Source organism: Haliotis rubra, unplaced genomic scaffold (genome assembly GCF_003918875.1).
Source record: "Haliotis rubra isolate DU_JTF1 unplaced genomic scaffold, ASM391887v1 Scf157, whole genome shotgun sequence".
In the NCBI taxonomy this organism is placed as follows: Eukaryota; Metazoa; Mollusca; class Gastropoda; order Lepetellida; family Haliotidae; genus Haliotis; species Haliotis rubra.
In genome coordinates, this window is record NW_025765525.1 from 834,281 (window position 1) to 848,975 (window position 14,695).

Sequence of the window (14,695 nt, forward strand, 5' to 3'; positions counted from 1 at the left end):
ACCAATTTAAAGTTAAGGATCATGTATAAATGCAGCAAATTCTGTCACAAACACCTGTATACGGACATTTGTTCACAGTTACATAACTAATTACGACAAAAATCAGAATTATTTCAGAACACAATGGGGTGTTTGAGCTATTTCCATTAACGTTGCCGATTATATGATATTTATTACGTGATGTAAATTACATGATGCTTGCATTATAAAACAACACAGTTAATGAAAATGAAACATCGTACACCATGAGAGGTTTGCTTGAGTGGGAATTGCCACACGATATAAACGATTGAATAACTGACGAGTACAAAAATATTGGAAACCCTTAAAGGTGCTTCCAACCTATATTGGAAAATTAAATGTTAGCTACATATTTGCAGAGGAATATGGAAATATGTAACTGATAATTTTCAGTGTCTCCTCACAAAAACATTAACTAAATCATATTCCGCGCATAGATCGCCTTAAGTTTTAGAGCTAACCGGGAGCAGTACTGCAGTAAATAGGGTTTTACGAAATTGTGGACTGTTTATCCCAGTTCTGGTCGTATCCCAGTTCTGGTCGCTACAAACGTGCACTCTATTGCCAAACAAATTCACCATAGCAACGAGACTATGAGAATAAACTGTCCTTTGTGATCCAAACTGCTCTATATACAGAGCGTAGTCGGAAAAGGTCAGGCTGCTTATTGCACTCGCTTCACCCATTATAAGAATGAAAATGGCGAAGCGGGTGGCAATCATTGGGGCCGGGTGTAGCGGTCTCACTGCCATCAAATGTTGTGTGGACGAAAATCTGGAGCCGTTTTGTTTTGAGCGAACTGACGAGCTCGGGGGATTATGTAATTTCACGGTAACAATCTGCGAAGATCAAGCGTGCGTGATGAAGTCAACTGTCATCAACACAAGCAAGGAGATGATGTGTTTCAGCGACTTCCCTATACCCAAAGAATTCCCCAATTACATGCACAACACTCAGGTAAACACATTGATTATTTCGCATGGGCCGCTGTTTGTTTAAATGGAATGGGGCCCTGTGTGGGCTGTATATTTTGTTTAAATTGTGTTTTATGGGTGATATGGGCATTTAAATGGAATAGGGACCTGTAGAGGTAGTATATTTTGTTCAAGTTATATTCCATAGTTCCATTGATATTGATGGGATATTTTTGATAAACTGAAATTTATGCAACCTGTTAATGATTTGTTTATCTCAGTTTAACATCCATGTATTGCCTGGTGGCTACAGTCAACACAAGACAGACTGCTGACCTCCATATGCACAAGCATGCTCATCCAGATAAAGGTTTAAACTTCACCTCACTTTACCCTGCAATATATAATGAACCAGTGTTTGCAATACTTTAATCTGCCAGTTGGCCATTAGGACCTCCTGCCGCCTGCAGGCCTTAAAATCTACATGCTCTGAATGAAATCCGCAGACCCAGTTTGTTAAAATCAAACCAATACTAACAAAAATAGACTACTCTGTACACAGTTTCACACTGTTTCAATTAGCGAGGCCTTTGGCGCTGAGAGAAGTTTTTCTTTGTTACAGACTGGTGTTGACATTCCTACGCGCAAAGCGCTGAAATACCAGAAAGTGAAACTGTAAGAATCGTAACATGATGGATCATGGATGATTCCCGAAAGTTAATAAAGAAAAGTGAGTGAGTTTAGTTTGACGCCGCACTCAGCAATATCCCAGCTATATGGCGGCGGTCTCTAAATAATCGAGTCTGGACCAAACAATCCAGTGATCAACAGCATGAGCATCGATCTGCGCAATTGTGAACCGATGACATGTGTCAACCAAGTCCGCAAAACTGACCAACCGATCCCGTTAGTCGCCTCTTACGACCAGCATAGTCGCCTTTTATGGCAAGCACATGGGTTGCTAAAGACCTATTCTACCCCGGATCTTCACGGGTCTAATAAACAATATGGGCAAGATTTCAGTTGAAAAAAACAACATTGACAGATAATTTACTGAAGGCCACAAAGGCCTGCAAATATTTCAAACCTCAGCCCCGATACAATAACAAACAGAGCTGGACCTCGGGGCCGGCGTTTATTTCGAACGCTGTAATGAACACCTTATTATTTACAGATTCAAATAAATGACTGCAGCAAAAGGGGTTAGGGTCATCCTGGCACTTGACTTTTTATCATTATACTTAAAAGATTAAAATATAAACTGCATCAGAGAGGGGTTGGGTTGTGCTGGCAGTGTACTCAAGGCCAAGTCTGTATATTTGACATGTTTTTCTTGAATCTTGCCAATCGCGTTAGTAGTATATAAGTAATCAGTTTCGGACATCAAAGCATTCCTAAGGAGAACAATAGCATTCCAGGGGAGAACAATAGCATTTTTTAATGAGTACTCCTACATACCAAAGGAGTTTTCAGGAGCACATTCCATAAATTCCAGGAGCTGTCCTTTGAACCCTTAACCCTATTGTATACAATGATAGCCTACACTATGGTTCTATACCAGCCGGTAAAGAGTTAAGTGACGTCTTTATTTAACATCATGACTCACGGAGATGGGAATGTGTATTGAAATGTTATGACTAGGAACCAATCAAATTTGATATATTGAAATCATTGCTATTAAATTTGAAATGGGTGGAATGTTGGCCACCTACATCTTTTAAATATTTGTGTTGTTTGCCATTCCATTTATCGTGTCTTGTTAACCAACCAATCAGACAGCATGTGTACTACTCTACATCCAATCAGACAGCACAAGCACTACACAATCCCATGTTGCACCTTCCACTATAAGACATTTCAAATCAGTTATCATTGCTATCATAGACCAGAAGAGTTTTGGAAAAGCATTTCTTCTCGCAATCAATATGGCGCAGAAGGTGTTGGACATGAGACGTATAGGCTTCTCAACAGACCAGTTACTTACTAGTGTGTTTCAAGAAGTGAAGGATATTGTGAATACTCAGGTACATTTGCATGAAACTATGATGCGAACAAGTGAGTTGTACAAAACCACGTACACCGAGATGGCAGAGCGAATGAAGACCTTAGAAGAGAAACTGCCATCAGTATCGCCCGCTCTCTTGAGTTTGCTGTTGGATTACATGAAAATTGCTGCCACATCTGCCAACGAGAATTCAGAGAACGGAAATCAAAATCTCCCATCGCATCTCTTCCTAAGGCTAAGAAAACTAGAAAAGTGAAGGAGAACGAGAGACAACCAGTGGCAAAGAAGAGCAAAAGACCAAAAAGGAGGTAGCCAGTCCAGCAATCAAACCAAGGTAAGTGTAATCATTACGATAATTAATTATATTTGTTCTACCTAATTGTTTACAATGAAATAATTTTGTTTCTCAATTTATATCTTATATTTGTTTTCTTTATTGATAGGAGCGATGTGTCAGCTTTATTTCACCTACTGCACCGCAGCCATCTCCATCACTCCTGATAGAACCTATAACACCTCCTACAGAACCTAACTTCAATGACTGGCTTCCAACAGAGTCCACCTTAAATGACTTGTGGTTGGATTACACACAACTCATGGAAGACATTGAACAGCAAGAGAAACAACACATGGAGATGAATGTCGCAGGTGATTTAACAGCGGAAGATCCATATGAAGAAGAGAAACTTACTCCTCTTCAACGAAATTGTAGCATTTGTCGTCACAATAATATGCTGCGTCACGTGAGTTGCAATAGTGGACAAGTCCAGTGTCACGTGTGTTATAATGAACTTATTGACTGTTTGTGTGACTATGATCCAGAGGGAATGATGGAAGACATGTTATCTCAAGATTTTGAAGGACATATCCTATCAGTGTAAATTCAGAGGTGTTTTAATCATGCTCTGTAACATGGTGATGATCATTATGTACTGTAACACACTTTTGTGAATTGTAATAGGGATAGTGGTGGAATGAATAAATAATCAAACCAAATGTGTTTTATGTTATATATATTGTTTAGTAAGTCACATTCTCCTCAGTACAACATGAGTTCCCAAAAGAAAAGCAGTGAGTTGAAACAGCAAAAGCATTAGAAAAGTATTATTATGGCCCTCCAAACATTAGAAAAGTATTATTATGGCACAATCCGGGCGCTTATTATGGACCCTCCAAACTGCATGATGAATTGAAGAAAAAGAGTCACCATAGTATCAAGCTGAGGAAGGTGAAACGATTTGTGAACAACCAAGATGCTTATAGTTTACACAAACCAGTCAAACATAGATTTAAAGGATGAAGTAGGAACTGAATATCTCAATCTGGTGAAATCGGGAAATGTGAGACTTGAAATTGAATTCAAATCTGCTCTCACCAAAACTTTGAGTTGTGTCATCATGAGTGAAAGAAACTCTATCATAGAAATTGATAAGGCAAGGAATGTGTATATCAAGTAATCATCAACATGAAAGCCTCAGAATTGCAATGTGCCATACAGTGTGATTCAGTCTTAGAGAGACATGTCTTGGGAGTGTATGCTAAAGATACTTTACCCACACTCACACCTTCACTGTTGAAGAAAGGAGTGGGTGTCATTGTGAATACAGACAGCAGACAAAAGAGTGGTCGCCACTGGGTGGCTATGTATTTCAAAGGAACTAGAGCAGAACTGTTTGATAGTTTAGCAGAACCAGTTGATGCTGTATTTGATAGTTATCTAAAGTCTTATGTTAAATCTTACTTGCACAATGGTGAACGGTTACAATCTGTAGATTCAAATGTATGTGGCTTCTATTGTTTGTATTATCTCTTATGTAAATGTAAAACCAACTGGAGTTTTCATCACTTTCTTCATCAATTTGATGTAAGGAACTTTATATGGAATGACACTTTTGTATCTCAATATATTTGTCACTACTTCAAATACTGTACACCTTCTTGTTTCAGTTGTCAATGATGCTATTGATGTATGTGAAAAAAATAAATATATAAAAAGTAGTTTAGATCAAATGATGTTTTGTTGGGTATAAGAAAAATGTACAAATGCAAATATCATTTGCAAAAATATCCTGCATAGTAAGAAAGTAGAATAATACTAAACTGAAGTATCTAATGACTGGCATTTCACTCTTGCCTGCTGACGGATAAGACGTCCTTTTTCAACATGAGGAGAGCTTCTGGGGATATATTTGGCCCTACACCCATGTTCACAAAGTTTGGCAAGAGCAAGTCAACAAAAACACGTCAGAGAAAAACAATGGGATCGCTGAATAGACAGGTTACATCTAACAAGAAAAAAAGAAGGGCAACTGTGAAGGGCAAAAAGAAGACTGCACTGAAAATACAACCTGTGTCCAATATCATTATGAAACGGACTAAAGCTGCCTTGAAACGTAACATGGCTCAAAGGTATAAAAGAATGCTTCAGACCCTCTAATCACCCACTTGTGTTACATCACTATGGAGCTCACTACCACCTGTCCAGACTGTGACAAGAGATTTACGCGAAAAGATAATTTACAAAGACATCAGAAGCAGATGCATATGCATGGATCAATTCAAGAGTTACATCCTCCTCTTCCTCAGGATAAACAACTTCCTTCTCCTCCTCCTCAGGATAAACATCTTACTCCGCCTCAGGATAAACAACTTCCTCCTCCTCCTCCTCCTTCGCAGGAGGAGCACAATCAGCACGAACGATTCAAATTTCTGATTCCCTCCAATGGCATCATCGTCGGACCCAGTGGATGTGGAAAGTCAGTGTTTGTCTTCAACCTATTAAGACATGGATTCATTCAACCTCTACCTGACTGTATAGTCTGGTGTTATACCGTGTGGCAACCTCTTTATGATAGCATTCTTCAAACTTTACCCCAAGTACGTTTTGTGAAAGGAATACCTTACAATATAGAAGATGAAAACTACTTTGATGCCTACAACCAGAATATGATGGTGTTGGATGATTTTCTGTCTGAAGCAAAGAACGATAAGCGGATTTCCGTCTGTTTACTCAAACCTCCCACCACAAAATGTTATTATCTTTTGCTATTGCAAAACCTCTTCCCAAGAGGTAAGGAATCTCGTGACATTGCTCTAAATTCACATTATGTAACACTTTTCAATTCACCAGTGGACAGACAGCAGGTGAAGTTATTTGCCAGAAGGATATTTCCTGACGACATTAGTAGATTTATGACTCTTTATGAAAAGGCTGTTGAAACACCTTATGGACACCTCACAGTGGATCTCAAACCTAGTACAAGTGAAAAGAATAGACTCCATGTCAATCTCTTGAAAACCAACCTCAATACATCTGATCAACAGAGTGGTTTGCAACCAAAACAGGTAAAAGAGGTCTCTCCAGTATTAGACGTTCAGACAGCTTCCGACATTTGTGCTGATCACACATCCAAAGAAAGATCTCTTAGCTTTGACAACGACACTGAAACAGCATCCATCTCGAGTGACGACACAGGACCTTTCACCATGGCCACTGCGTGTACCAACTGAGGCGTATTGATAGACAATATGCATGATCTACAGCGACATATCAAAACATGGTGTCCAGCAAACACCAGTTTGAAATCCAAGAGGAAACGTCTCAGATATGATAGTGACGACAACAGTGAAGGCGAGGAACAACTTCCTGTACAGAAAGGAGGAGGTTCTGCTGGAAAACAATGTCGTGGGAAGCCTTCAAGCACTGACATGGAGGAGTGGCAAAATGTGGGTTTACAACGCATCTGGAATCGTGTGTACAACATCAACCATGACGTGATGAAACTCAAAAGGAAAAAGTACAGACAACAGGGTCGAACAGAAGATTGGATTGACAGAAAAATGAAACAGATATGGGGAAATGAATTGGCCAATAGCCTTAACAATGTCATAGAGTTCACTCAATACTTTAAACAGGCACCTCTATTTCAACCCAACCTAGACAGCCTGAGTGATATGGACCCTGGCACTGATCAATCTATCATCAAAAACAAGATAACCCGTTTCATGAAAACGATCATGAAAGACATTCTGACTCGTATAGATATGCCCGAAGTAGAAAGTGACAGTGAATCTGTCATGGCTGCCGATGACGATACTGATGATGATGATGATGAGGGTCAGCAAGAATAAAATCCTTGTCTTGCGTTACAACCCTTCAGTCGAGATTTTATCATCCCATAATAATGACACAGAAGAATCAGTCACCAAGCCGACATAAAGGAAGGAAGAGATGTGGACTTATCCACATATTAAAAACACAACCTGCCAAGAAGACAAAACAGTTTTCTCGAAATGACACCAACAGCTCCCTATCAAAGAAACACTTGGTCCTATACATCAGGAGAGCAGCCAAGTTGGGACCCCCAGGACACAAACATGTTTCTGTGGCATAAATGCCGCTAAACGATAGTCTTCTGTTCTATACCTGCTGTATCTGAGTTGTTTCATGTTTCATGTTAAGACTAAAACACAATACAAGCTTTAAAATCATTGAACCAAAAGATTGCTTTTTTTCTTGTGAAAAATCCCTTGAATCCTACACTTGTGAAGACTGACACCTTATGTTGTTAATAAAAGGTCTGTTACAATTTTTGTTTCGTTGTTTTTAATTCATGTTTCTATGGTGTCATACACATTGTAAATATGTTTCAGCAATCCTATTGTTCAAAACAATATGATCTTGAACAGGCTGTTACTGACTGACTGAGTTTGGTTTTACGCCGCTTTTAGCAATATTCCAGCAACATCACGGCGGGGAAACCAGAAATGGGCTTCATACATTGTACCCATGTGGGGATTCGAACCCGGGTCTTCGGCGTGACGAGCCAACGCTTTAACCACTAGGCTACCCCACCGCCCCCCCGAACCCCCAGAATATATATATATATATGCTGACACCAGTGTAATTGTCTTTTCACAAGACCGCCCCTGCTCTGGCTCTGGTCGGTGATCAAGTAGTAGCATAACCTTATATGGAAAGGTCTGCTACGCCATGTTTTGGCTGAATGAAGAGTCCAAGTTAATATAGCATTAGTGTATTAGCATCTGTTATCACGTCTAACCTTGATGTCATGCATACATTGCGTGTGTATGAGTGTTCATGCACTTTACATAACTACCGAGAGGTAACAACAAAGCAAGTTAAAGAAGCTTTGACCAAATAAGTAGAAAAACCTAAAGTATTTACCAATGAAGTATTCCTACAATACATCCAGGTGGTGTTGTTGAACTCGAATGTTTCGTGTGAATAAAACACAAAACGATTACAGCTTAGATAATTTCATATTTTTGCAAAATGCTGTTCTTCGAATTCTGCTATCTACCTAAAAAGCTCACAAATAGGTTGTTGACACACGGCATCTCTTTTCAATAGTGTCAAGTCGCAGCCGACCGCCTCCGTGGTGTAGTGGTTAGAGCGTCCGCCCGGAGAGCGGAGGTCGCGGGTTCGATCCCCGACCGCGTCATACCAAAAGACGTTAAAATATGGTACTTGTTGGTCCCTGCCTGGCGCTCGGCATTAATGGGTACAACAAGGACTGGTCGGCTCGGAGTCAGTATAATGTGTCTGAGTGGGGTATTCATGCTTCACTGCGGCATGGCATCTCAGTGGGCTAGCACTATAAAACCAGCTTAAGTCTGGGCTAGTACAAGCAGCCGCACATACACATACACGTGCATGCACGTCGTCATATGAGCGAAATATTCTCAAGCACGACGTAAAACCCAATTTCACCTCACCTCACCAAGTCGCAGCCCCCACACTAGTCAGTTGTGGCTCATGATCTATAATAACATCTCAACAATGACCACACAGTGAGCTTGTCACGTGAATACACATTCCTTTCTGTGTCAGCACTTCCCTATTTGGAAATGGCTACTACGTTTTTATACTATCCATTGTTTTGCTTTAATGAAGGCTGAGATGGCTGAATGTATCAGTGCATGAGAACAATACACCCAACCATGACTTGGCTGACTTGTTACGTCATGCATATCTTTAGCTATTAATGAGTTACATACATACTAAATAACCTCCCACAGAAAACACATGAAACTAAATTTGACCTCAGTTTAATATAAAGGTTGTAGTTGATGAAGTATCAATAAAATATTTTGTGGCACAACTATTTGAATACAATGCAATAATCAGATAATAGTGTAAAGAGGTCATATGGTATACTTTCTTATTTGTCTGCAAACAAAAAAGGTTTGCAAATCTTGATCGTGACATTTTTAATAGAATATGTGTACTGAAAATTCAAAGGAATTGTAAGTCATGATATAGTGTAATATAAATCGTGACATTTTCTGAATAGCGTCTACCATTAAACATTCAAAATAAAGTGGTAAGACATTGAAGATATACGTGATTTTATTTTATGTTGGTATAAAAATATCACAGGTACAGGTGAACGAACACATGTCTGTCTGGCGTGTGATTCAGCTGAATGATAAGCAGTTGTGTGAAACTATACCTATCCTAAAAAGCAAAGTGAAAAAAGTGTTATAAATTCAAGACCAGGAACGGTGTTTCTGCAAACCCTATGGTGTTCAGTTGAAGGTATGTAATTGAAACTTTGTACAAATTGTTAGAATTGATTGACTTATAAGTAACATTTCTCATCCATTGAGCATTTGATATTTCATTTCTTGCAGAGAATAGTCTTAATTTTGACCTGCTTGTATACTGCAGAATTATATTCATATGCAGACATGTACAATGAGCTAGAAAAGGTGAGCTGTATTTCATACATTCTGTTAACCCTTTACCTGCTGGAGTAGAGAAATACTCAGTTGACATTCAATACACATTCCAATCTCAGAGAGTTATGTTTGTTGCAGAATTACGGAAATCGGAAATGACCTTGTTTTGTGGAAGCATGACCCATATCGAATTCATGCAAGTTGGCTGTGTAATGATATCTTGCAGGGTTTTGTAAATAATTAATCTTTGCCGCAGGTAACCATTAACCTGTATTTTTACTTAATTTTCACTAGTGAGTTTAAGCTTTTGATGGGTAGTATATCTTAGATTGAAAAAATTGCGATCCGCTGGAGTGTAGCGCCAAAACACAACTTTGAGGCGAGATGACCAACTTTCGTCCCACTTTAACGTGGACGGTTGCGTTTGGGTGAATATTTTCAATTTCAGTAACTGACATTCCAGTCTGCGTGACTCACCAGGCTAAGCCTTCCATTCATATTGACATATGTTTGTACTTTTTTCAAACCATTTGATTTAAACAATATGTTATTTCCAAAGAAGCTATATGTACATGGTTTGAACATTGATATTACATATAAAAGGAAATAGACTGCTGCATTTCTAGGTTGGAATTCAGATGGAATATAACGTAAGAAGTGATGCATGCTTACAAGTTAGACTAACAACTAGTCTCTGAAATGAACATATTTTACTGAAAAAAGTTCATAGTAAAAAAAAAAATATATAATATAATGAAAAGGAGCCCTGAGACTTTCTTCATTTTCAGAAGCTGAGGAAATCTAGACTTGCCACATTTTCTAGACTTGCGTGGGCTTTCTTGGATATATTTGCTTCAGGGTCTGTACGACAGACTAGCTTACAAGTGTTAACAAATAAGATGTACTACTTAATGAACATATTACTTATGGTACCAAGCACTTATTGAAAGCGGTTAGAATCAGCTATGAATTTATAGACATGAGCAACATTCCACCCATTTCAAATTTAATAGCAATGATTTCAATATATCAAATTTGCTTGGTTCCTATTCATAACATTTCAATACACATTCCAATCAGCATGAGTAATCTCATTATATAATGATGTCATGGAATAGGTTCAAAAGACAGCTCCTGGAATTTATGGAATGTGCTCCTGAAAGCTCCTTGAGTATGTAGGAGCGCTCCTTGAAAAATGCTATTGTTCTCGCTGGAATTTATGGAATGTGCTCCTGAAAACTCCTTTGGTATGTAGGAGTACTCCTTAAAATTGCTATTGTTCTCCCCTGGAATTCTATTGTTCTCCTTAGGAATGCTATTGTTCTCCTTAGGAATGCTTTGATGTCCGAAACTGATTACTTATATACTCATGGAGAGCGGAAGTTTGTGGGTTCGATCCCCATCCGCATCATACCATGGTACAAGTACCATATTACCAAAAGACGTTAAAATATGGTACTTGTTGGTCCCTGCCTGGCGCTCGGCATTAATTGGTACAATAAGGACTGGTTAGCTCGGAGTCAGTATAATGTGTCTGAGTGGGGTAGTCATGTTTAACTGCGGCATGGTATCTCAGTGAGCTAGCACTATAAAACCAACTGAAGTATGGGTTGAAGTTGGTATTTCCCGAGCGAGAGCGAGGGATATACCGATATTTAGGCACGAGCGTCGTAAACATAGTATGATACGGGCACGAATATAATATTCTGTTTATTACCGAAGTCGTTAAATTGAGGAAAATAACCCAAATCTACTTTTAAACATTGGCTGTCTACCCGTCGTCACCGCATGTACAACGCAACCTCACAGAAGAAACGTGACATCATAGCCTTGTTCATGACGTCACGTCACCATGACAAAGTGATATTTGGCCCTAGGGCATCGTATGAAAAATATTAACCCCGATATGTTCGCCCTCGTAGGTAATAAAGTGAAATATTCCCGAGTGCAACAAAGCAAACCACATGCACATTCATCCAGACTATGGACAGGCTGATACAAAAATACTGGATCCTATACGAGTTTGCCTGAGCTGAATGATTAAGTGAGTACTGTTTTACGATACTTTTAGCACTATTCCAGCAATATCAAACTAGATTCTTCTTTCCACAGGTGTTTCTGAGCACGAGGCGTGGTACCTGGGTGTTCAACAAACTTGGGGACAATGGTATACCTAGCGATTTTCAAACAGCCACACGTTTTGTCAATACAATTCGACATTCCTTGCCCGCAGAAACATTGAACAATATATTTCAGAAACAGCTCAACAAACGTTTCGACCACGAGCTGTACCCCTTGAAACCTAAACACTCGGTGTTTGCTCAACATCCTACAGTAAACGATGACATGTCCAACAGAATCGCGACTGGCTCTTTAAAGATCAAGGCTGACATCAAGAGGTTTACCAAGACTGGCGTGGAGTTCGTTGACGGGACGGTGAAAGATGATATCGACGTTATCATACTGGCTACAGGGTATATATTCGGCTTCCCGTTCATCGATAAATCTGTGATCAACGTTCAGAAGAATAAGGTCAATATGTTCAAATATATATTTCCACCTGACTTACCGAAACAAACATTGGTGGTGGTTGGTTGCTTTCAATCTTCCGGTGCCCTTATTCCCCTTGCAGAATTGCAGTGTCGTCTAGCAGCCAGAGTGTTTTCTGGTTCATGTATACATCGTAAAATCTATCACTCATTTATTACATGGGAAAACCTGATCCGATTCTGCAAATGTAAGACTAACCATATTTTTGGAAACTTTCCCAAGAATTTTGTGTGTTGGTTTAGAGTTTGCACGGACATCTGCACCTTATTCCTTTTACTGCAGAATGGAAACTTGGTTGTATACAGATAGAAGCGACAAATCCCTTTCCATAGACTTGTATGTACATTCATTCCATCACATTCCACATGTAGTCTCCCTTTAAATAACAAGATGTGGGCAGACAATGGAAAGAAAGAGGCGGAAATGGGGGCGAGATATGTCGAGTCCCAGCGTCACACCATTCTGGTCGACTACATCGACTTCAAGGACGAAGTGGCAGAACTTGTGGGGTGTCGGCCGAATATAGGTGAGCAAAGAATTATCTCTCCTTAGTAGAATGGGAGGTTCATCCAACTGAGTATGTTTAATTATCTCACTTCAAGACATACCTAACCACAGGTGATGTGTCATTAACTATCACCCCTAGTTAAATGTAGAAAAACTACTTGATATACATTCTCTGAACACATTTTCCAGAATATCGAACACATTTCAGGCAGTTGACCTGTCTCATTGGTCCACTTTGAATCTATGGTTGGAGGCAAGAGTTTAGATTTTATCAGACTGATTTCAGTTTAGAAAATCCTTAGAACACGATGAAATGTTCACATATATATGTACATATTTTTCTTCACCCTACACGTTACACAACATCTCTGTTCCAGGACGTCTTCTGCTGACTGATCCGCAACTTGGACTCAAGTGCTACTTCGGCCCCACCACCCCTAACAATATCGCCTGAGGGGGCCGGGCACGTGGTCTGGGGCCCGGGAGGCCATCATGACCAAGACATACAGAATGGAGTACCCCTTTAAGACCAGACCTCTGCCTGAAGGTACACAGAAGCAGTCGTCCCACAGACTCCTCAAACTGGTGCTGCTGGTGGCGGTCGTTGTCATCCTTTACCAAGTGTTCCTTTAAAAGAAATGTGACGAGCATTTTAATGTTCGTCTTACATCCAAAGATTTACATAATTTACACAGATGGGAATTCAAGTTCAGAAAATTGTTCGGAGTCTTTCAGTTCATGAGTAACTGGCGTTGTTTGCTTTCCTCTGTCAGTTGCGACACCACTTCAGGTTTACACTATCAACAGCACCTAACTTATATTCTGGCAAAATTCTTAAGGTGTAATTTGTCAGCACTACCCCAGTTTCATTCTTCCAACACTGCCTCAAATATATTCTGTCAACGCTACACCAGGTTAATTCCAGCGACATCAATTCAGATATATTTTGTCAACTCCAGGTTTAAACTGCCAACACAACTCAGGGTTTAATCGTCCAAGACCAGTTCAGCTTTAAACTGCCAATACTACTCCAGATTCATCTACCAACACAACTCAGGGTTTAATCGTCCAAGACCAGTTCAGCTTTAAACTGCCAATACTACTCCAGGTTTAATCTGCCAATACAACACTATGCCAGGTTTAATCTGCCAACACAACACCAGGTTTAATCTGCCAATACAACACCAGGTTTAATCTGCCAACACAACTCCAGGTTTAGTCGGCCAACACTACACCAGGTTTAATCTGCCAACACTACCCCAGGTTTAATCTGCAAACACTACTCCGGGTTTAATCTGCAAACACTACTCCAGGTTTAATCGGCCAACACTACTCCAGGTTTAATCGGCCAACACAACACCAGGTTTAATCGGCCAACACAACACCAGGTTTAATCGGCCAACACTACTCCAGGTTTAATCGGCCAACACTACTCCAGGTTTAATCGGCCAACACTACTCCAGGTTCATCTACCAGCACCACTCAGGGTTTATCTACCAAAACAACACTACTCCAGGTTTTAACACCATCCACACGTATCTTGGGGTCTTGAGTAGTGAAACGAAAGGAAATTGGTCAGAAGACCTACTCAGCATATTCAGTGGGGTTTAACTTTACATCTTAATCAAAAACTTCTAAGTTGGTGCAGACAAACCAATATCCACAAGTGTGGAATCGATCCATATCTAAGGATATCGCACCAGCGCTGTATAAATTACCATTACAAGAGATAATTGTTGAAATTCAGACCTGGATTCGATAATCTGGCCGTAAAAAAACATAGAAGTAAAATTCACATTGATAGTGCAGATCAACTTTGTTATGAATGTGACTTGAAGTGCGTTTATTGATACGTTACCCATTGTAATTGAATTATAAAACAATGTATCTGTTGAGGTTGTCAGATACAGGTGCTTAGGATCAATATTGTTTGCAGCTTCCATGAGTCCCACCCTAAATTGTATTTCTATGATTCCAATGGTGGACGTTTTGT

The 14,695-nt window shown here is 39.7% G+C and overlaps 1 pseudogene; it reads left to right on the forward strand.

The window, feature by feature from the left end:
• The first annotated feature begins 720 nt into the window (after positions 1-720).
• LOC124271032 lies at positions 721-13,335 on the forward strand (annotated as a pseudogene).
• Positions 13,336-14,695: the final 1,360 nt, after the last annotated feature.